The following is a 24,801-nucleotide window of genomic DNA, read 5'->3' on the forward strand; positions in this document are numbered from 1 at the left end:
TACCCGTCCCCTTGGTGCTAGATGAACGAACGTCTCTCCACTTGCTCAGTTCTGAGAGATAGGTGCGTGTGAAAGCCGTCCTTCTCCTAGCTTTTTGGGAACACATAGTTTCTTTTCAGTTGCAAACTCCATTCCATACCTATATATGGGGAGGTACAAGCTCCAACTCGGTTTGACAGTGAAAACTGCAGGATCTTCAAACCGGCACTAGGAAACAGACTGAGAAAGCAGAGAAAAAGTGTCTCCTGCAACCCGTTCCTTTGGTGCTAGATGAACGAACGTCTCTCCACTTGCTCAGTTCTGAGAGATAAGAGTGTGTGAAAGCCGTACTTCACCTAGCTTGTTGGGAACACAAAGTTTCTTTTCAGTTGCAAACTCCATTCCATACATATATATGGGGAGGTAGAAGCTCCAACTCCGTTTTACAGTGAAAACTGCAGGAACTTCAAACCGGCACTAGGAAACAGACTGAGAAAGCAGAGAAAAAGTGTCTCCTTCAACCCGTTCCCTTGGTGCTAGATGAACGAACGTTTCTAAACTTGCTCAGTTATGAGAGAAAATTATGTGTGAAAGCCGTCCTTCACCTAGCTTGTTGGGAACACAAAGTTTCTTTTCAGTTGCAAACTCCATTCCATACTTATATATGGGGAGGTACTAGCTCCAACTCGGTTTGACATTGAAAAAGGCAGGAACTTCAAACCGGCACTAGGAAACAGACTGAGAAAGCAGAGAAAAAGTGTCTCCTGCAACCCGTTCCCTTGGTGCTAGATGAACGAACGTCTCTCCACTTGCTCTGCTCTGAGAGATAAGTGTGTGTGAAAGCCGTACTTCACCTAGCTTGTTGGGAACACAAAGTTTCTTTTCAGTTGCAAACTCCATTCCATACATATATATGGGGAGGTACAAGCTCCAACTCATTTTTACAGTGAAAACTGCAGGAACTTCAAACCGGCACTAGGAAACAGACTGAGAAATCAGAGAAAAAGTGTCTCCTGCAACCCGTTCCCTTGGTGCTAGATGAACGAACGACTCTCCACTTGCTCAGTTCTGAGAGATATGTGTGTGTGAAAGCCGTACTTCACCTACCTTGTTGGGAACACAAAGTTTCTTTTCAGTTGCAAACTCCATTCCATACATATATATGGGGAGGTAGAAGCTCCAAATCCGTTTTACAGTGAAAACTGCAGGAACTTCAAACCGGCACTAGGAAACAGACTGAGAAAGCAGAGAAAAAGTGTCTCCTTCAACCCGTTCCCTTGGTGCTAGATGAACGAACGTCTCTCAACTTGCTCAGTTATGAGAGAAAATTATGTGTGAAAGGCGTCCTTCACCTAGCTTGTTGGGAACACAAAGTTTCTTTTCAGTTGCAAACTCCATTCCATACATATATATGGGGAGGTACTAGCTCCAACTCGGTTTGACAGTGAAAACTGCAGGAACTTGAAACCGGCACTAGGAAACAGACTGAGAAAGCAGAGAAAAAGTGTCTCCTGCAACCCGTTCCCTTGGTGCTAGATGAACGAACGTCTCTCCAATTGCTCAGTTCTGAGAGATAAGTGTGTGTGAAAGCCGTCCTTCACCTAGCTTGTTGGGAACACAAAATTTCTTTTCAGTTGCAAACTCCAATCCATACATATATATGGGGAGGTACTAGCTCCAACTCGGATTTAAAGTGAAAACTGCAGGAACTTCAAACCGGCACTAGGTAACAGACTGAGAAAGCAGAGAAAAATTATCTCCTGCAAACCGTTCCCTTGGTGCTAGATGAACGAACGTCTCTCCACTTGCTCAGTTCTGAGAGATAAGTGTGTGTGAAAGCCGTCCTTCACCTAGCTTGTTGGGAACACAAAGTTTCTTTTCAGTTGCAAACTCCATTCCATACATATATATGGGGAGGTACTAGCTCCAACACGGTTTTACAGTGAAAACTGCAGGAACTTCATACCGGCACTAGGAAACAGACTGAGAAAGCAGAGAAAAAGTGTCTCCTGCAACCCGTTCCCTTGGTGCTAGATGAACGAACGTCTCTCCTCTTGCTCAGTTCTGAGAGATAAGTGTGTTTGAAAGCCGTCCTTCACCTAGCTTGTTGGGAACACAAAGTTTCTTTTCAGTTGCAAACTCCATTCCATACATATATATGGGGACGAACTAGCTCCAACTCGTTTTGAGAGTGAAAACTGCAGGAACTTCAAACCGGCACTAGGAAACAGACTGAGAAAACAGAGAAAAAGTGTCTCCTGCAACCCGTTCCCTTGGTGCTAGATAAACGAACGTCTCTCCACTTGCTCAGTTCTGAGAGATAAGTGTGTGTGAAAGCCGTCCTTCACCTAGCTTGTTGGGAACACAAAGTTTCTTTTCAGTTGCAAACTCCTTTCCATACATATATATGGGGAGGTACAAGCTCCAACTCGGTTTGACAGTGAAAACTGCAGGAACTTCAAACCGGCACTAGGAAACAGACTGAGAAAGCAGAGAAAAAGTGTCTCCTGCAACCCGTTCCCTTGGTGCTAGATGAACGAACGTCTCTCCACTTGCTCAGTTCTGAGAGATATGTGTGTGTGAAAGCCGTCCTTCACCTAGCTTGTTGGGAACACAAAGTTTCTTTTCAGTTGCAAACTCCATTCCATACATATATATGGGGAGGTACAAGCTCCAAATCGGTTTGACAGTGAAAACTGCAGGAACTTCAAACCGGCACTAGGAAACAGACTGAGAAAGCAGAGAAAAAGTGTCTCCTGCAACCCGTTCCCTTGGTGCTAGATGAACGAACGTCTCTCCACTTGCTCAGTTCTGAGAGATAAGTGTGTGTGAAAGCCGTCCTTCACCTAGCTTGTTGGGAACACAAAATTTCTTTTCAGTTGCAAACTCCATTCCATACATATATATGGGGAGGTACTAGCTCCAACTCGGATTTAAAGTGAAAACTGCAGGAACTTCAAACCGGCACTAGGTAACAGAATGAGAAAGCAGAGAAAAATTGTCTCCTGCAAACCGTTCCCTTGGTGCTAGATGAACGAACGTCTCTCCACTTGCTCAGTTCTGAGAGATAAGTGTGTGTGAAAGCCGTCCTTCACCTAGCTTGTTGGGAACACAAAGTTTCTTTTCAGTTGCAAACTCCATTCCATACATATATAAGGGGAGGTACTAGCTCCAACTCGGTTTTACAGTGAAAACTGCAGGAACTTCATACCGGCACTAGGAAACAGACTGAGAAAGCAGAGAAAAAGTGTCTCCTGCAACCCGTTCCCTTGGTGCTAGATGAACGAACGTCTCTCCTCTTGCTCAGTTCTGAGAGATAAGTGTGTTTGAAAGCCGTCCTTCACCTAGCTTGTTGGGAACACAAAGTTTCTTTTCAGTTGCAAACTCCATTCCATACATATATATGGGGACGAACTAGCTCCAACTCGTTTTGACAGTGAAAACTGCAGGAACTTCAAACCGGCACTAGGAAACAGACTGAGAAAACAGAGAAATAGTGTCTCCTGCAACCCGTTCCCTTGGTGCTAGATAAACGAACGTCTCTCCACTTGCTCAGTTCTGAGAGATAAGTGTGTGTGAAAGCCGTCCTTCACCTAGCTTGTTGGGAACACAAAGTTACTTTTCAGTTGCAAACTCCTTTCCATACATATATATGGGGAGGTACTAGCTCCAACTCGGTTTGACAGTGAAAACTGCAGGAACTTCAAACCGGCACTAGGAAACAGACTGAGAAAGCAGAGAAAAAGTGGCTCCTGCAACCCGTTCCCTTGGTGCTAGATGAACGAACGTCTCTCCAATTGCTCAGTTCTGAGAGATAATTGTGTGTGAAAGCCGTCCTTCACCTAGCTTGTTGGGAACACAAAATTTCTTTTCAGTTGCAAACTCCATTCCATACATATATATGGGGAGGTACTAGCTCCAACTCGGATTTAAAGTGAAAACTGCAGGAACTTCAAACCGGCACTAGGTAACAGACTGAGAAAGCAGAGAAAAATTGTCTCCTGCAAACAGTTCCCTTGGTGCTAGATGAACGAACGTCTCTCCACTTGCTCAGTTCTGAGAGATAAGTGTGTGTGAAAGCCGTCCTTCACCTAGCTTGTTGGGAACACAAAGTTTCTTTTCAGTTGCAAACTCCATTCCATACATATATATGGGGAGGTACTAGCTCCAACTCGGTTTTACAGTGAAAACTGCAGGAACTTCATACCGGCACTAGGAAACAGACTGAGAAAGCAGAGAAAAAGTGTCTCCTGCAACCCGTTCCCTTGGTGCTAGATGAACGAACGTCTCTCCTCTTGCTCAGTTCTGAGAGATAAGTGTGTTTGAAAGCCGTCCTTCACCTAGCTTGTTGGGAACACAAAGTTTCTTTTCAGTTGCAAACTCCATTCCATACATATATATGGGGACGAACTAGCTCCAACTCGTTTTGACAGTGAAAACTGCAGGAACTTCAAACCGGCACTAGGAAACAGACTGAGAAAACAGAGAAAAAGTGTCTCCTGCAACCCGTTCCCTTGGTGCTAGATAAACGAACGTCTCTCCACTTGCTCAGTTCTGAGAGATAAGTGTGTGTGAAAGCCGTACTTCACCTAGCTTGTTGGGAACACAAAGTTTCTTTTCAGTTGCAAACTACATTCCATACATATATATGGGGAGGTACTAGCTCCAACTCGGTTTGACAGTGAAAACTGCAGGAACTTCAAACCGGCACTAGGAAACAGACTGAGAAAGCAGAGAAAATGTGTCTCCTGCAACCCGTTCCCTTGGTGCTAGATGAACGAACGTCTCTCCACTTGCTCAGTTCTGAGAGATAAGTGTGTGTGAAAGCCGTCCTTCACCTAGCTTGTTGGGAACACAAAGTTTCTTTTCAGTTGCAAACTCCATTCCATACATATATATGGGGAGGTACTAGCTCCAACTCGGTTTTACAGTGAAAACTGCAGGAACTTCAAACCGGCACTAGGAAACAGACTGAGAAAGCAGAGAAAAAGTGTCTCCTGCAACCCGTTCCCTTGGTGCTAGATGAACGAACGTCTCTCCACTTGCTCAGTTCTGAGAGATAAGTGTGTGTGAAAGCCGTCCTTCACCTAGCTTGTTGGGAACACAAAGTTTCTTTTCAGTTGCAAACTCCATTCCATACATATATATGGGGAGGTACTAGCTCCAACTCGGTGTGACAGTGAAAACTGCAGGAACTTCAAACCGGCACTAGGAAACAGACTGAGAAAGCAGAGAAAAAGTGTATCCTGCAACCCGTTCCCTTGGTGCTAGATAAACGAAAGTCTCTCCACTTGCTCACTTCTGAAATATAAGTGTGTGTGAAAGCCGTCCTTCACCTAGCTTGTTGGGAACACAAAGTTTCTTTCAGTTGCAAACTCCATTCCATACATATATATGGGGAGGTACTAGCTCCAACGCGGTTTGACAGTGAAAACTGCAGGAACTTCAAACCGGCACTAGGAAACTGACTGAGAAAGCAGAGAAAAAGTGTCTCCTGCAACCCGTTCCCTTGGTGCTAGATGAAAGAACGTCTCTCCACTTGCTCAGTTCTGAGAGATAAGTGTGTGTGAAAGCCGTCCTTCACCTAGCTTGTTGGGAACACAAAGTTTCTTTTCAGTTGCAAACTCCATTCCATACATATATATGGGGAGGTACTAACTCCAACTCGGTTTTAAAGTGAAAACTGCAGGAACTTCAAACCGGCACTAGGTAACAGACTGAGAAAGCAGAGAAAAAGTGTCTCCTGCAAACCGTTCCCTTGGTGCTAGATGAACGAACGTCTCTCCACTTGCTCAGTTCTGAGAGATAAGTGTGTGTGAAAGCCGTCCTTCACCTAGCTTGTTGGGAACACAAAGTTTCTTTTCAGTTGCAAACTCCATTCCATACATATATATGGGGAGGTACTAGCTCCAACTCGGTTTTACAGTGAAAACTGCAGGAACTTCAAACCGGCACTAGGTAACAGACTGAGAAAGCCGAGAAAAAGCGTCTCCTGCAAACCGTTCCCTTGGTGCTAGATGAACGAAAGTCTCTCCACTTGCTCATTTCTGAGAGATAAGTGTGTGTGAAAGCCGTCCTTCACCTAGCTTGTTGGGAACACAAAGTTTCTTTTCAGTTGCAAACTCCATTCCATACATATATATGGGGAGGTACAAGCTCCAACTCGGTTTGACAGTGAAAACTGCAGGAACTTCAAACCGGCACTAGGAAACAGACTGAGAAAGCAGAGAAAAAGTGTCTCCTGCAACCCGTTCCCTTGGTGCTAGATGAACGAACGTCTCTCCACTTGCTCAGTTCTGAGAGATAAGTGTGTGTGAAAGCCGTCCTTCACCTAGCTTGTTGGGAACACAAAGTTTCTTTTCAGTTGCAAACTCCATTCCATACATATATATGGGGAGGTACCATCTCCAACTCGGTTTTACAGTGAAAACTGCAGGAACTTCAAACCGTCACTAGGAAACAGAATGAGAAAGCAGAGAAAAAGTGTCTCCTGAAACCCGTTCCCTTGGTGCTGCATGAACGAACGTCTCTCCACTTGCTCAGTTCTGAGAGATAAGTGTGTGTGAAAGCCGTCCTTCACCAAGCTTGTTGGGAACACAAAGTTTCTTTTCAGTTGCAAACTCCATTCCATACAAATATATGGGGAGGTAATAGCTCCAACTCGGTTTTACAGTGAAAACTGCAGGAACTTCAAACCGGCACTAGGAAACAGACTGAGAAAGCAGAGAAAAAGTGTCTCCTGCAACCCGTTCCCTTGGTGCTAGATGAAAGAACGTCTCTCCACTTGCTCAGTTCTGAGAGATAAGTGTGTGTGAAAGCCGTCCTTTACCTAGCTTGTTGGGAACACAAAGTTTCTTTTCAGTTGCAAACTCCATTCCATACATATATATGGGGAGGTACAAGCTCCAACTCGGTTTGACAGTGAAAACTGCAGGAACTTCAAACCGGCACTAGGAAACAGACTGAGAAAGCAGAGAAAAAGTGTCTCCTGCAACCCGTTCCCTTGGTGCTAGATGAACGAACGTCTCTCCACTTGCTCAGTTCTGAGAGATAAGTGTGTGTGAAAGCCGTCCTTCACCTAGCTTGTTGGGAACACAAAGTTTCTTTTCAGTTGCAAACTCCATTCCATACATATATATGGGGAGGTACTAGCTCCAACTCCTTTTGACAGTGAAAACTGCAGGAACTTCAAACCGGCACTAGGAAACAGATTGAGAAAGCTGACAGAAAGTGTCTCCTGCAACCCGTTCCCTTGGTGCTAGATGAACGAACTTCTCTCCACTTGCTCAGTTCTGAGAGATAAGTGTGTGTGAAAGCCGTCCTTCACCTAGCTTGTTGGGAACACAAAGTATATTTTCAGTTGCAAACTCCATTCCATACATATATATGGGGAGGTAGAAGCTCCAAATCGGTTTTACAGTGAAAACTGCTGGAACTTCAAACCGGCACTAGGTAACAGACTGAGAAAGCAGAGAAAAAGTGTCTCCTGCTACCCGTCCCCTTGGTGCTAGATGAACGAACGTCTCTCCACTTGCTCAGTTCTGAGAGATAGGTGCGTGTGAAAGCCGTCCTTCTCCTAGCTTTTTGGGAACACAAAGTTTCTTTTCAGTTGCAAACTCCATTCCATACATATATATGGGGAGGTACAAGCTCCAACTCGGTTTGACAGTGAAAACTGCAGGATCTTCAAACCGGCACTAGGAAACAGACTGAGAAAGCAGAGAAAAAGTGTCTCCTGCAACCCGTTTCTTTGGTGCTAGATGAACGAACGTCTCTCCACTTGCTCAGTTCTGAGAGATAAGAGTGTGTGAAAGCCGTACTTCACCTAGCTTGTTGGGAACACAAAGTTTCTTTTCAGTTGCAAACTCCATTCCATACATATATATGGGGAGGTAGAAGCTCCAACTCCGTTTTACAGTGAAAACTGCAGGAACTTCAAACCGGCACTAGGAAACAGACTGAGAAAGCAGAGAAAAAGTGTCTCCTGCAACACGTTCCCTTGGTGCTAGATGAACGAACGTCTCTCAACTTGCTCAGTTATGAGAGAAAATTATGTGTGAAAGCCGTCCTTCACCTAGCTTGTTGGGAACACAAAGTTTCTTTTCAGTTGCAAACTCCATTCCATACATATATATGGGGAGGTACTAGCTCCAACTCGGTTTGACATTGAAAAAGGCAGGAACTTCAAACCGGCACTAGGAAACAGACTGAGAAAGCAGAGAAAAAGTGTCTCCTGCAACCCGTTCCCTTGGTGCTAGATGAACGAACGTCTCTCCACTTGCTCTTTTCTGAGAGATAAGTGTGGGTGAAAGCCGTACTTCACCTAGCTTGTTGGGAACACAAAGTTTCTTTTCAGTTGCAAACTCCATTCCATACATATATATGGGGAGGTACAAGCTCCAACTCGTTTTTACAGTGAAAACTGCAGGAACTTCAAACCGGCACTAGGAAACAGACTGAGAAATCAGAGAAAAAGTGTCCCCTGCAACCCGTTCCCTTGGTGCTAGATGAACGAACGACTCTCCACTTGCTCAGTTCTGAGAGATATGTGTGTGTGAAAGCCGTCCTTCACCTAGCTTGTTGGGAACACAAAGTTTCTTTTCAGTTGCAAACTCCATTCCATACATATATATGGGGAGGTACAAGCTCCAACTCGGTTTTACAGTGAAAACTGCAGGAAATTCAAACCGGCACTAGGAAACAGACTGAGGAAGCAGAGAAAAAGTGTCTCCTGCAACCCGTTCCCTTGGTGCTAGATGAACGAACGTCTCTCCACTTGCTCAGTTCTGAGAGATATGTGCGTGTGAAAGCCGTCCTTCACCTAGCTTTTTGGGAACACAAAGTTTCTTTTCAGTTGCAAACTCCATTCCATACATATATATGGGGAGGTAGAAGCTCCAACTCGGTTTTACAGTGAAAACTGCTGGAACTTCAAACCGGCACTAGGTAACAGACTGAGAAAGCAGAGAAAAAGTGTATCCTGCTACCGTCCCCTTGGTGATAGATGAACGAACGTCTCTCCACTTGCTCAGTTCTGAGAGATAAGTGTGTGTGAAAGTCGTCCTTCACCTAGCTTGTTGGGAACACAAAGTTTCTTTTCAGTTGCAAACTCCATTCCATACATATATATGGGGAGGTAGAAGCTCCAACTCGGTTTTACAGTGAAAACTGCTGGAACTTCAAACCGGCACTAGGTAACAGACTGAGAAAGCAGAGAAAAAGTGTCTCCTGCTACCCGTCCCCTTGGTGCTAGATGAACGAACGTCTCTCCACTTGCTCAGTTCTGAGAGATAGGTGCGTGTGAAAGCCGTCCTTCTCCTAGCTTTTTGGGAACACATAGTTTCTTTTCAGTTGCAAACTCCATTCCATACCTATATATGGGGAGGTACAAGCTCCAACTCGGTTTGACAGTGAAAACTGCAGGATCTTCAAACCGGCACTAGGAAACAGACTGAGAAAGCAGAGAAAAAGTGTCTCCTGCAACCCGTTCCCTTGTTGCTAGATGAACGAACGTCTCTCCACTTGCTCAGTTCTGAGAGATAAGAGTGTGTGAAAGCCGTACTTCACCTAGCTTGTTGGGAACACAAAGTTTCTTTTCAGTTGCAAACTCCATTCCATACATATATATGGGGAGGTAGAAGCTCCAACTCCGTTTTACAGTGAAAACTGCAGGAACTTCAAACCGGCACTAGGAAACAGACTGAGAAAGCAGAGAAAAAGTGTCTCCTTCAACCCGTTCCCTTGGTGCTAGATGAACGAACGTTTCTCAACTTGCTCAGTTATGAGAGAAAATTATGTGTGAAAGCCGTCCTTCACCTAGCTTGTTGGGAACACAAAGTTTCTTTTCAGTTGCAAACTCCATTCCATACTTATATATGGGGAGGTACTAGCTCCAACTCGGTTTGACATTGAAAAAGGCAGGAACTTCAAACCGGCACTAGGAAACAGACTGAGAAAGCAGAGAAAAAGTGTCTCCTGCAACCCGTTCCCTTGGTGCTAGATGAACGAACGACTCTCCACTTGCTCTGCTCTGAGAGATAAGTGTGTGTGAAAGCCGTACTTCACCTAGCTTGTTGGGAACACAAAGTTTCTTTTCAGTTGCAAACTCCATTCCATACATATATATGGGGAGGTACAAGCTCCAACTCGTTTTTACAGTGAAAACTGCAGGAACTTCAAACCGGCACTAGGAAACAGACTGAGAAATCAGAGAAAAAGTGTCCCCTGCAACCCGTTCCCTTGGTGCTAGATGAACGAACGACTCTCCACTTGCTCAGTTCTGAGAGATATGTGTGTGTGAAAGCCGTACTTCACCTACCTTGTTGGGAACACAAAGTTTCTTTTCAGTTGCAAACTCCATTCCATACATATATATGGGGAGGTAGAAGCTCCAACTCCGTTTTACAGTGAAAACTGCAGGAACTTCAAACCGGCACTAGGAAACAGACTGAGAAAGCAGAGAAAAAGTGTCTCCTTCAACCCGTTCCCTTGGTGCTAGATGAACGAACGTCTCTCAACTTGCTCAGTTATGAGAGAAAATTATGTGTGAAAGCCGTCCTTCACCTAGCTTGTTGGGAACACAAAGTTTCTTTTCAGTTGCAAACTCCATTCCATACTTATATAAGGGGAGGTACTAGCTCCAACTCGGTTTGACATTGAAAAAGGCAGGGACTTCAAACCGGCACTAGGGATCAGACTGAGAAAGCAGAGAAAAAGTGTCTCCTGCAACCCGTTCCCTTGGTGCTAGATGAACGAACGTCTCTCCACTTGCTCTGTTCTGAGAGATAAGTGTGTGTGAAAGCCGTACTTCACCTAGCTTGTTGGGAACACAAAGTTTCTTTTCAGTTGCAAACTCCATTCCATACATATATATGGGGAGGTACAAGCTCCAACTCGTTTTTACAGTGAAAACTGCAGGAACTTCAAACCGGCACTAGGAAACAGACTGAGAAATCAGAGAAAAAGTGTCCCCTGCAACCCGTTCCCTTGGTGCTAGATGAACGTACGACTCTCCACTTGCTCAGTTCTGAGAGATATGTGTGTGTGAAAGCCGTACTTCACCTACCTTGTTGGGAACACAAAGTTTCTTTTCAGTTGCAAACTCCATTCCATACATATATATGGGGAGGTAGAAGCTCCAAATCCGTTTTACAGTGAAAACTGCAGGAACTTCAAACCGGCACTAGGAAACAGACTGAGAAAGCAGAGAAAAAGTGTCTCCTTCAACCCGTTCCCTTGGTGCTAGATGAACGAACGTCTCTCAACTTGCTCAGTTATGAGAGAAAATTATGTGTGAAAGCCGTCCTTCACCTAGCTTGTTGGGAACACAAAGTTTCTTTTCAGTTGCAAACTCCATTCCATACTTATATAAGGGGAGGTACTAGCTCCAACTCGGTTTGACATTGAAAAAGGCAGGGACTTCAAACCGGCACTAGGGATCAGACTGAGAAAGCAGAGAAAAAGTGTCTCCTGCAACCCGTTCCCTTGGTGCTAGATGAACGAACGTCTCTCCACTTGCTCTGTTCTGAGAGATAAGTGTGTGTGAAAGCCGTACTTCACCTAGCTTGTTGGGAACACAAAGTTTCTTTTCAGTTGCAAACTCCATTCCATACATATATATGGGGAGGTACAAGCTCCAACTCGTTTTTACAGTGAAAACTGCAGGAACTTCAAACCGGCACTAGGAAACAGACTGAGAAATCAGAGAAAAAGTGTCCCCTGCAACCCGTTCCCTTGGTGCTAGATGAACGAACGACTCTCCACTTGCTCAGTTCTGAGAGATATGTGTGTGTGAAAGCCGTCCTTCACCTAGCTTGTTGGGAACACAAAGTTTCTTTTCAGTTGCAAACTCCATTCCATACATATATATGGGGAGGTACAAGCTCCAACTCGGTTTGCCAGTGAAAACTGCAGGAACTTCAAACCGGCACTAGGAAACAGACTGAGGAAGCAGAGAAAAAGTGTCTCCTGCAACACGTTCCCTTGGTGCTAGATGAACGAACGTCTCTCCACTTGCTCAGTTCTGAGAGATAAGTGTGTGTGAAAGCCGTTCTTCACCTAGCTTGTTGGGAACACAAAGTTTCTTTTCAGTTGCAAACTCCATTCCATACATATATATGGGGAGGTACAAGCTCCAACTCGGTTTTACAGTGAAAACTGCAGGAACTTCAAACCGGCACTAGGAAACAGACTGAGGAAGCAGAGAAAAAGTGTCTCCTGCAACCCGTTCCCTTCGTGCTAGATGAACGAACGTCTCTCCACTTGCTCAGTTCTGAGAGATATGTGCGTGTGAAAGCCGTCCTTCACCTAGCTTTTTGGGAACACAAAGTTTCTTTGCAGTTGCAAACTCCATTCCATACATATATATGGGGAGGTACTAGCTCCAACTCGGTTTGACAGTGAAAACTGCAGGAACTTCAAACCGGCACTAGGAAACAGACTGAGAAAGCAGAGAAAAAGTGTCTCCTGCAACGCGTTCCCTTGGTGCTAGATGAACGAACGTCTCTCCACTTGCTCTGTTCTGAGAGTTAAGTGTGTGTGAAAGCCGTCCTTCACCTAGCTTGTTGGGAACACAAAGTTTCTTTTCAGTTGCAAACTCCATTCCATACATATATATGGGGAGGTAGAAGCTCCAACTCGGTTTTACAGTGAAAACTGCTGGAACTTCAAACCGGCACTAGGTAACAGACTGAGAAAGCAGAGAAAAAGTGTCTCCTGCTACCCGTCCCCTTGGTGCTAGATGAACGAACGTCTCTCCACTTGCTCAGTTCTGAGAGATAGGTGCGTGTGAAAGCCGTCCTTCACCTAGCTTTTTGGGAACACAAAGTTTCTTTTCAGTTGCAAACTCCATTCCATACATATATATGGGGAGGTACAAGCTCCAACTCGGTTTGACAGTGAAAACTGCAGGATCTTCAAACCGGCACTAGGAAACAGACTGAGAAAGCAGAGAAAAAGTGTCTCCTGCAACCCGTTTCTTTGGTGCTAGATGAACGAACGTCTCTCCACTTGCTCAGTTCTGAGAGATAAGAGTGTGTGAAAGCCGTACTTCACCTAGCTTGTTGGGAACACAAAGTTTCTTTTCAGTTGCAAACTCCATTCCATACATATATATGGGGAGGTAGAAGCTCCAACTCCGTTTTACAGTGAAAACTGCAGGAAATTCAAACCGGCACTAGGAAACAGACTGAGAAAGCAGAGAAAAAGTGTCTCCTGCAACCCGTTCCCTTGGTGCTAGATGAACGAACGTCTCTCAACTTGCTCAGTTATGAGAGAAAATTATGTGTGAAAGCCGTCCTTCACCTAGCTTGTTGGGAACACAAAGTTTCTTTTCAGTTGCAAACTCCATTCCATACATATATATGGGGAGGTACTAGCTCCAACTCGGTTTGACATTGAAAAAGGCAGGAACTTCAAACCGGCACTAGGGATCAGACTGAGAAAGCAGAGAAAAAGTGTCTCCTGCAACCCGTTCCCTTGGTGCTAGATGAACGAACGACTCTCCACTTGCTCAGTTCTGAGAGATATGTGTGTGTGAAAGCCGTCCTTCACCTAGCTTGTTGGGAACACAAAGTTTCTTTTCAGTTGCAAACTCCATTCCATACATATATATGGGGAGGTACAAGCTCCAACTCGGTTTGCCAGTGAAAACTGCAGGAACTTCAAACCGGCACTAGGAAACAGACTGAGGAAGCAGAGAAAAAGTGTCTCCTGCAACACGTTCCCTTGGTGCTAGATGAACGAACGTCTCTCCACTTGCTCAGTTCTGAGAGATAAGTGTGTGTGAAAGCCGTTCTTCACCTAGCTTGTTGGGAACACAAAGTTTCTTTTCAGTTGCAAACTCCATTCCATACATATATATGGGGAGGTACAAGCTCCAACTCGGTTTTACAGTGAAAACTGCAGGAACTTCAAACCGGCACTAGGAAACAGACTGAGGAAGCAGAGAAAAAGTGTCTCCTGCAACCCGTTCCCTTCGTGCTAGATGAACGAACGTCTCTCCACTTGCTCAGTTCTGAGAGATATGTGCGTGTGAAAGCCGTCCTTCACCTAGCTTTTTGGGAACACAAAGTTTCTTTGCAGTTGCAAACTCCATTCCATACATATATATGGGGAGGTACTAGCTCCAACTCGGTTTGACAGTGAAAACTGCAGGAACTTCAAACCGGCACTAGGAAACAGACTGAGAAAGCAGAGAAAAAGTGTCTCCTGCAACGCGTTCCCTTGGTGCTAGATGAACGAACGTCTCTCCACTTGCTCTGTTCTGAGAGTTAAGTGTGTGTGAAAGCCGTCCTTCACCTAGCTTGTTGGGAACACAAAGTTTCTTTTCAGTTGCAAACTCCATTCCATACATATATATGGGGAGGTAGAAGCTCCAACTCGGTTTTACAGTGAAAACTGCTGGAACTTCAAACCGGCACTAGGTAACAGACTGAGAAAGCAGAGAAAAAGTGTCTCCTGCTACCCGTCCCCTTGGTGCTAGATGAACGAACGTCTCTCCACTTGCTCAGTTCTGAGAGATAGGTGCGTGTGAAAGCCGTCCTTCACCTAGCTTTTTGGGAACACAAAGTTTCTTTTCAGTTGCAAACTCCATTCCATACATATATATGGGGAGGTACAAGCTCCAACTCGGTTTGACAGTGAAAACTGCAGGATCTTCAAACCGGCACTAGGAAACAGACTGAGAAAGCAGAGAAAAAGTGTCTCCTGCAACCCGTTTCTTTGGTGCTAGATGAACGAACGTCTCTCCACTTGCTCAGTTCTGAGAGATAAGAGTGTGTGAAAGCCGTACTTCACCTAGCTTGTTGGGAACACAAAGTTTCTTTTCAGTTGCAAACTCCATTCCATACATATATATGGGGAGGTAGAAGCTCCAACTCCGTTTTACAGTGAAAACTGCAGGAACTTCAAACCGGCACTAGGAAACAGACTGAGAAAGCAGAGAAAAAGTGTCTCCTGCAACCCGTTCCCTTGGTGCTAGATGAACGAACGTCTCTCAACTTGCTCAGTTATGAGAGAAAATTATGTGTGAAAGCCGTCCTTCACCTAGCTTGTTGGGAACACAAAGTTTCTTTTCAGTTGCAAACTCCATTCCATACATATATATGGGGAGGTACTAGCTCCAACTCGGTTTGACATTGAAAAAGGCAGGAACTTCAAACCGGCACTAGGAAACAGACTGAGAAAGCAGAGAAAAAGTGTCTCCTGCAACCCGTTCCCTTGGTGCTAGATGAACGAACGTCTCTCCACTTGCTCTTTTCTGAGAGATAAGTGTGGGTGAAAGCCGTACTTCACCTAGCTTTTTGGGAACACAAAGTTTCTTTTCAGTTGCAAACTCCATTCCATACATATATATGGGGAGGTACAAGCTCCAACTCGTTTTTACAGTGAAAACTGCAGGAACTTCAAACCGGCACTAGGAAACAGACTGAGAAATCAGAGAAAAAGTGTCCCCTGCAACCCGTTCCCTTGGTGCTAGATGAACGAACGACTCTCCACTTGCTCAGTTCTGAGAGATATGTGTGTGTGAAAGCCGTCCTTCACCTAGCTTGTTGGGAACACAAAGTTTCTTTTCAGTTGCAAACTCCATTCCATACATATATATGGGGAGGTACAAGCTCCAAATCGGTTTGCCAGTGAAAACTGCAGGAACTTCAAACCGGCACTAGGAAACAGACTGAGGAAGCTGAGAAAAAGTGTCTCCTGCAACACGTTCCCTTGGTGCTAGATGAACGAACGTCTCTCCACTTGCTCAGTTCTGAGAGATATGTGCGTGTGAAAGCCGTCCTTCACCTAGCTTTTTGGGAACACAAAGTTTCTTTTCAGTTGCAAACTCCATTCCATACATATATATGGGGAGGTACTAGCTCCAACTCGGTTTGACAGTGAAAACTGCAGGAACTTCAAACCGGCACTAGGAAACAGACTGAGAAAGCAGAGAAAAAGTGTCTCCTGCAACGCGTTCCCTTGGTGCTAGATGAACGAACGTCTCTCCACTTGCTCTGTTCTGAGAGTTAAGTGTGTGTGAATGCCGTCCTTCACCTAGCTTGTTGGGAACAGAAAGTTTCTTTTCAGTTGCAAACTCCATTCCATACATATATATGGGGAGGTAGAAGCTCCAACTCGGTTTTACAGTGAAAACTGCTGGAACTTCAAACCGGCACTAGGTAACAGACTGAGAAAGCAGAGAAAAAGTGTCTCCTGCTACCCGTCCCCTTGGTGCTAGATGAACGAACGTCTCTCCACTTGCTCAGTTCTGAGAGATAAGTGTGTGTGAAAGCCGTCCTTCACCTAGCTTGTTGGGAACACAAAGTTTCTTTTCAGTTGCAAACTCCATTCCATACATATATATGGGGAGGTAGAAGCTCCAACTCGGTTTTACAGTGAAAACTGCTGGAACTTCAAACCGGCACTAGGTAACAGACTGAGAAAGCAGAGAAAAAGTGTCTCCTGCTACCCGTCCCCTTGGTGCTAGATGAACGAACGTCTCTCCACTTGCTCAGTTCTGAGAGATAGGTGCGTGTGAAAGCCGTCCTTCTCCTAGCTTTTTGGGAACACAAAGTTTCTTTTCAGTTGCAAACTCCATTCCATACCTATATATGGGGAGGTACAAGCTCCAACTCGGTTTGACAGTGAAAACTGCAGGATCTTCAAACCGGCACTAGGAAACAGACTGAGAAAGCAGAGAAAAAGTGTCTCCTGCAACCCGTTCCTTTGGTGCTAGATGAACGAACGTCTCTCCACTTGCTCAGTTCTGAGAGATAAGAGTGTGTGAAAGCCGTACTTCACCTAGCTTGTTGGGAACACAAAGTTTCTTTTCAGTTGCAAACTCCATTCCATACATATATATGGGGAGGTAGAAGCTCCAACTCCGTTTTACAGTGAAAACTGCAGGAACTTCAAACCGGCACTAGGAAACAGACTGAGAAAGCAGAGAAAAAGTGTCTCCTTCAACCCGTTCCCTTGGTGCTAGATGAACGAACGTTTCTCAACTTGCTCAGTTATGAGAGAAAATTATGTGTGAAAGCCGTCTTTCACCTAGCTTGTTGGGAACACAAAGTTTCTTTTCAGTTGCAAACTCCATTCCATACTTATATATGGGGAGGTACTAGCTCCAACTCGGTTTGACATTGAAAAAGGCAGGAACTTCAAACCGGCACTAGGAAACAGACTGAGAAAGCAGAGAAAAAGTGTCTCCTGCAACCCGTTCCCTTGGTGCTAGATGAACGAACGTCTCTCCACTTGCTCTGCTCTGAGAGATAAGTGTGTGTGAAAGCCGTACTTCACCTAGCTTGTTGGGAACACAAAGTTTCTTTTCAGTTGCAAACTCCATTCCATACATATATATGGGGAGGTACAAGCTCCAACTCGTTTTTACAGTGAAAACTGCAGGAACTTCAAACCGGCACTAGGAAACAGACTGAGAAATCAGAGAAAAGTGTCCCCTGCAACCCGTTCCCTTGGTGCTAGATGAACGAACGACTCTCCACTTGCTCAGTTCTGAGAGATATGTGTGTGTGAAAGCCGTACTTCACCTACCTTGTTGGGAACACAAAGTTTCTTTTCAGTTGCAAACTCCATTCCATACATATATATGGGGAGGTAGAAGCTCCAAATCCGTTTTACAGTGAAAACTGCAGGAACTTCAAACCGGCACTAGGAAAAAGACTGAGAAAGCAGAGAAAAAGTGTCTCCTTCAACCCGTTCCCTTGGTGCTAGATGAACGAACGTCTCTCAACTTGCTCAGTTATGAGAGAAAATTATGTGTGAAAGCCGTCCTTCACCTAGCTTGTTGGGAACACAAAGTTTCTTTTCAGTTGCAAACTCCATTCCATACTTATATAAGGGGAGGTACTAGCTCCAACTCGGTTTGACATTGAAAAAGGCAGGGAATTCAAACCGGCACTAGGGATCAGACTGAGAAAGCAGAGAAAAAGTGTCTCCTGCAACCCGTTCCCTTGGTGCTAGATGAACGAACGTCTCTCCACTTGCTCTGTTCTGAGAGATAAGTGTGTGTGAAAGCCGTACTTCACCTAGCTTGTTGGGAACACAAAGTTTCTTTTCAGTTGCAAACTCCATTCCATACATATATATGGGGAGGTACAAGCTCCAACTCGTTTTTACAGTGAAAACTGCAGGAACTTCAAACCGGCACTAGGAAACAGACTGAGAAATCAGAGAAAAAGTGTCCCCTGCAACCCGTTCCCTTGGTGCTAGATGAACGAACGACTCTCCACTTGCTCAGTTCTGAGAGATATGTGTGTGTGAAAGCCGTCCTTCACCTAGCTTGTTGGGAACACAAAGTTTCTTTTCAGTTGCAAACTCCATTCCATACATATATATGGGGAGGTACAAGCTCCAACTCGGTTTTACAGTGAAAACTGCAGGAACTTCAAACCGGCACTAGGAAACAGACTGAGGAAGCAGAGAAAAAGTGTCTCCTGCAACCCGTTCCCTTCGTGCTAGATGAACGAACGTCTCTCCACTTGCTCAGTTCTGAGAGATATGTGCGTGTGAAAGCCGTCCTTCACCTAGCTTTTTGGGAACACAAAGTTTCTTTTCAGTTGCAAACTCCATTCCATACATATATATGGGGAGGTACAAGCTCCAACTCGGTTTTACAGTGAAAACTGCAGGAACTTCAAACCGGCACTAGGAAACAGACTGAGGAAGCAGAGAAAAAGTGTCTCCTGCAACCCGTTCCCTTCGTGCTAGATGAACGAACGTCTCTCCACTTGCTCAGTTCTGAGAGATATGTGCGTGTGAAAGCCGTCCTTCACCTAGCTTTTTGGGAACACAAAGTTTCTTTGCAGTTGCAAACTCCATTCCATACATATATATGGGGAGGTACTAGCTCCAACTCGGTTTGACAGTGAAAACTGCAGGAACTTCAAACCGGCACTAGGAAACAGACTGAGAAAGCAGAGAAAAAGTGTCTCCTGCAACGCGTTCCCTTGGTGCTAGATGAACGAACGTCTCTCCACTTGCTCTGTTCTGAGAGATAAGTGTGTGTGAAAGCCGTCCTTCACCTAGCTTGTTGGGAACACAAAGTTTCTTTTCAGTTGCAAACTCCATTCCATACATATATATGGGGAGGTAGAAGCTCCAACTCCGTTTTACAGTGAAAACTGCTGGAACTTCAAACCGGCACTAGGTAACAGACTGAGAAAGCAGAGAAAAAGTGTCTCCTGCTACCCGTCCCCTTGGTGCTAGATGAACGAACGTCTCTCCACTTGCTCAGTTCTGAGAGATAAGTGTGTGTGAAAGCCGTCCTTCACCTAGCTTGTTGGGAACACAAAGTTTATTTTCAGTTGCAAACTCCATTCCATACATATATATGGGGAGGTAGAAGCTCCAACTCGGTTTTACAGTGAAAACTGCTGGAACTTCAAACCGGCACTAGGTAACAGACTGAGAAAGCAGAGAAAAAGTGGCTCCTGCTACCCGTCCACTTGGTGCTAGATGAACGAACGTCTCTCCACTTGCTCAGTTCTGAGAGATAGGTGCGTGTGAAAGCCGTCCTTCTCCTAGCTTTTTGGGAACACAAAGATTCTTTTCAGTTGCAAACTCCATTCCATACATATATATGGGGAGGTACAAGCTCCAACTCGGTTTGACAGTGAAAACTGCAGGATCTTCAAACCGGCACTAGGAAACAGACTGAGAAAGCAGAGAAAAAGTGACTCCTGCAACCCGTTCCTTTGGTGCTAGATGAACGAACGTCTCTCCACTTGCTCAGTTCTGAGAGATAAGAGTGTGTGAAAGCCTTACTTCACCTAGCTTGTTGGGAACACAAAGTTTCTTTTCAGTTGCAAACTCCATTCCATACATATATATGGGGAGGTACAAGCTCCAACTCGGTTTTACAGTGAAAACTGCAGGAACTTCAAACCGGCACTAGGAAACAGACTGAGGAAGCAGAGAAAAAGTGTCTCCTGCAACCCGTTCCCTTCGTGCTAGATGAACGAACGTCTCTCCACTTGCTCAGTTCTGAGAGATATGTGCGTGTGAAAGCCGTCCTTCACCTAGCTTTTTGGGAACACAAAGTTTCTTTGCAGTTGCAAACTCCATTCCATACATATATATGGGGAGGTACTAGCTCCAACTCGGTTTGACAGTGAAAACTGCAGGAACTTCAAACCGGCACTAGGAAACAGACTGAGAAAGCAGAGAAAAAGTGTCTCCTGCAACGCGTTCCCTTGGTGCTAGATGAACGAACGTCTCTCCACTTGCTCTGTTCTGAGAGTTAAGTGTGTGTGAAAGCCGTCCTTCACCTGCTTGTTGGGAACACAAAGTTTCTTTTCAGTTGCAAACTCCATTCCATACATATATATGGGGAGGTAGAAGCTCCAACTCGGTTTTACAGTGAAAACTGCTGGAACTTCAAACCGGCACTAGGTAACAGACTGAGAAAGCAGAGAAAAAGTGTCTCCTGCTACCCGTCCCCTTGGTGCTAGATGAACGAACGTCTCTCCACTTGCTCAGTTCTGAGAGATAGGTGCGTGTGAAAGCCGTCCTTCACCTAGCTTTTTGGGAACACAAAGTTTCTTTTCAGTTGCAAACTCCATTCCATACATATATATGGGGAGGTACAAGCTCCAACTCGGTTTGACAGTGAAAACTGCAGGATCTTCAAACCGGCACTAGGAAACAGACTGAGAAAGCAGAGAAAAAGTGTCTCCTGCAACCCGTTTCTTTGGTGCTAGATGAACGAACGTCTCTCCACTTGCTCAGTTCTGAGAGATAAGAGTGTGTGAAAGCCGTACTTCACCTAGCTTGTTGGGAACACAAAGTTTCTTTTCAGTTGCAAACTCCATTCCATACATATATATGGGGAGGTAGAAGCTCCAACTCCGTTTTACAGTGAAAACTGCAGGAACTTCAAACCGGCACTAGGAAACAGACTGAGAAAGCAGAGAAAAAGTGTCTCCTGCAACCCGTTCCCTTGGTGCTAGATGAACGAACGTCTCTCAACTTGCTCAGTTATGAGAGAAAATTATGTGTGAAAGCCGTCCTTCACCTAGCTTGTTGGGAACACAAAGTTTCTTTTCAGTTGCAAACTCCATTCCATACATATATATGGGGAGGTACTAGCTCCAACTCGGTTTGACATTGAAAAAGGCAGGAACTTCAAACCGGCACTAGGAAACAGACTGAGAAAGCAGAGAAAAAGTGTCTCCTGCAACCCGTTCCCTTGGTGCTAGATGAACGAACGTCTCTCCACTTGCTCTTTTCTGAGAGATAAGTGTGGGTGAAAGCCGTACTTCACCTAGCTTTTTGGGAACACAAAGTTTCTTTTCAGTTGCAAACTCCATTCCATACATATATATGGGGAGGTACAAGCTCCAACTCGTTTTTACAGTGAAAACTGCAGGAACTTCAAACCGGCACTAGGAAACAGACTGAGAAATCAGAGAAAAAGTGTCCCCTGCAACCCGTTCCCTTGGTGCTAGATGAACGAACGACTCTCCACTTGCTCAGTTCTGAGAGATATGTGTGTGTGAAAGCCGTCCTTCACCTAGCTTGTTGGGAACACAAAGTTTCTTTTCAGTTGCAAACTCCATTCCATACATATATATGGGGAGGTACAAGCTCCAACTCGGTTTGCCAGTGAAAACTGCAGGAACTTCAAACCGGCACTAGGAAACAGACTGAGGAAGCTGAGAAAAAGTGTCTCCTGCAACACGTTCCCTTGGTGCTAGATGAACGAACGTCTCTCCACTTGCTCAGTTCTGAGAGATATGTGCGTGTGAAAGCCGTCCTTCACCTAGCTTTTTGGGAACACAAAGTTTCTTTTCAGTTGCAAACTCCATTCCATACATATATATGGGGAGGTACTAGCTCCAACTCGGTTTGACAGTGAAAACTGCAGGAACTTCAAACCGGCACTAGGAAACAGACTGAGAAAGCAGAGAAAAAGTGTCTCCTGCAACGCGTTCCCTTGGTGCTAGATGAACGAACGTCTCTCCACTTGCTCTGTTCTGAGAGTTAAGTGTGTGTGAATGCCGTCCTTCACCTAGCTTGTTGGGAACAGAAAGTTTCTTTTCAGTTGCAAACTCCATTCCATACATATATATGGGGAGGTAGAAGCTCCAACTCGGTTTTACAGTGAAAACTGCTGGAACTTCAAACCGGCACTAGGTAACAGACTGAGAAAGCAGAGAAAAAGTGTCTCCTGCTACCCGTCCCCTTGGTGCTAGATGAACGAACGTCTCTCCACTTGCTCAGTTCTGAGAGATAAGTGTGTGTGAAAGCCGTCCTTCACCTAGCTTGTTGGGAACACAAAGTTTCTTTTCAGTTGCAAACTCCATTCCATACATATATATGGGGAGGTAGAAGCTCCAACTCGGTTTTACAGTGAAAACTGCTGGAACTTCAAACCGGCACTAGGTAACAGACTGAGAAAGCAGAGAAAAAGTGTCTCCTGCTACCCGTCCCCTTGGTGCTAGATGAACGAACGTCTCTCCACTTGCTCAGTTCTGAGAGATAGGTGCGTGTGAAAGCCGTCCTTCTCCTAGCTTTTTGGGAACACAAAGTTTCTTTTCAGTTGCAAACTCCATTCCATACCTATATATGGGGAGGTACAAGCTCCAACTCGGTTTGACAGTGAAAACTGCAGGATCTTCAAACCGGCACTAGGAAACAGACTGAGAAAGCAGAGAAAAAGTGTCTCCTGCAACCCGTTCCTTTGGTGCTAGATGAACGAACGTCTCTCCACTTGCTCAGTTCTGAGAGATAAGAGTGTGTGAAAGCCGTACTTCACCTAGCTTGTTGGGAACACAAAGTTTCTTTTCAGTTGCAAACTCCATTCCATACATATATATGGGGAGGTAGAAGCTCCAACTCCGTTTTACAGTGAAAACTGCAGGAACTTCAAACCGGCACTAGGAAACAGACTGAGAAAGCAGAGAAAAAGTGTCTCCTTCAACCCGTTCCCTTGGTGCTAGATGAACGAACGTTTCTCAACTTGCTCAGTTATGAGAGAAAATTATGTGTGAAAGCCGTCTTTCACCTAGCTTGTTGGGAACACAAAGTTTCTTTTCAGTTGCAAACTCCATTCCATACTTATATATGGGGAGGTACTAGCTCCAACTCGGTTTGACATTGAAAAAGGCAGGAACTTCAAACCGGCACTAGGAAACAGACTGAGAAAGCAGAGAAAAAGTGTCTCCTGCAACCCGTTCCCTTGGTGCTAGATGAACGAACGTCTCTCCACTTGCTCTGCTCTGAGAGATAAGTGTGTGTGAAAGCCGTACTTCACCTAGCTTGTTGGGAACACAAAGTTTCTTTTCAGTTGCAAACTCCATTCCATACATATATATGGGGAGGTACAAGCTCCAACTCGTTTTTACAGTGAAAACTGCAGGAACTTCAAACCGGCACTAGGAAACAGACTGAGAAATCAGAGAAAAGTGTCCCCTGCAACCCGTTCCCTTGGTGCTAGATGAACGAACGACTCTCCACTTGCTCAGTTCTGAGAGATATGTGTGTGTGAAAGCCGTACTTCACCTACCTTGTTGGGAACACAAAGTTTCTTTTCAGTTGCAAACTCCATTCCATACATATATATGGGGAGGTAGAAGCTCCAAATCCGTTTTACAGTGAAAACTGCAGGAACTTCAAACCGGCACTAGGAAAAAGACTGAGAAAGCAGAGAAAAAGTGTCTCCTTCAACCCGTTCCCTTGGTGCTAGATGAACGAACGTCTCTCAACTTGCTCAGTTATGAGAGAAAATTATGTGTGAAAGCCGTCCTTCACCTAGCTTGTTGGGAACACAAAGTTTCTTTTCAGTTGCAAACTCCATTCCATACTTATATAAGGGGAGGTACTAGCTCCAACTCGGTTTGACATTGAAAAAGGCAGGGAATTCAAACCGGCACTAGGGATCAGACTGAGAAAGCAGAGAAAAAGTGTCTCCTGCAACCCGTTCCCTTGGTGCTAGATGAACGAACGTCTCTCCACTTGCTCTGTTCTGAGAGATAAGTGTGTGTGAAAGCCGTACTTCACCTAGCTTGTTGGGAACACAAAGTTTCTTTTCAGTTGCAAACTCCATTCCATACATATATATGGGGAGGTACAAGCTCCAACTCGTTTTTACAGTGAAAACTGCAGGAACTTCAAACCGGCACTAGGAAACAGACTGAGAAATCAGAGAAAAAGTGTCCCCTGCAACCCGTTCCCTTGGTGCTAGATGAACGAACGACTCTCCACTTGCTCAGTTTTGAGAGATATGTGTGTGTGAAAGCCGTCCTTCACCTAGCTTGTTGGGAACACAAAGTTTCTTTTCAGTTGCAAACTCCATTCCATACATATATATGGGGAGGTACAAGCTCCAACTCGGTTTTACAGTGAAAACTGCAGGAACTTCAAACCGGCACTAGGAAACAGACTGAGGAAGCAGAGAAAAAGTGTCTCCTGCAACCCGTTCCCTTCGTGCTAGATGAACGAACGTCTCTCCACTTGCTCAGTTCTGAGAGATAAGTGTGTGTGAAAGCCGTCCTTCACCTAGCTTTTTGGGAACACAAAGTTTCTTTTCAGTTGCAAACTCCATTCCATACATATATATGGGGAGGTACAAGCTCCAACTCGGTTTTACAGTGAAAACTGCAGGAACTTCAAACCGGCACTAGGAAACAGACTGAGGAAGCAGAGAAAAAGTGTCTCCTGCAACCCGTTCCCTTCGTGCTAGATGAACGAACGTCTCTCCACTTGCTCAGTTCTGAGAGATATGTGCGTGTGAAAGCCGTCCTTCACCTAGCTTTTTGGGAACACAAAGTTTCTTTTCAGTTGCAAACTCCATTCCATACATATATATGGGGAGGT

This window comes from Camelus dromedarius, unplaced genomic scaffold (assembly GCF_036321535.1).
Source record: "Camelus dromedarius isolate mCamDro1 unplaced genomic scaffold, mCamDro1.pat HAP1_SCAFFOLD_41, whole genome shotgun sequence".
Taxonomy (NCBI): Eukaryota; Metazoa; Chordata; class Mammalia; order Artiodactyla; family Camelidae; genus Camelus; species Camelus dromedarius.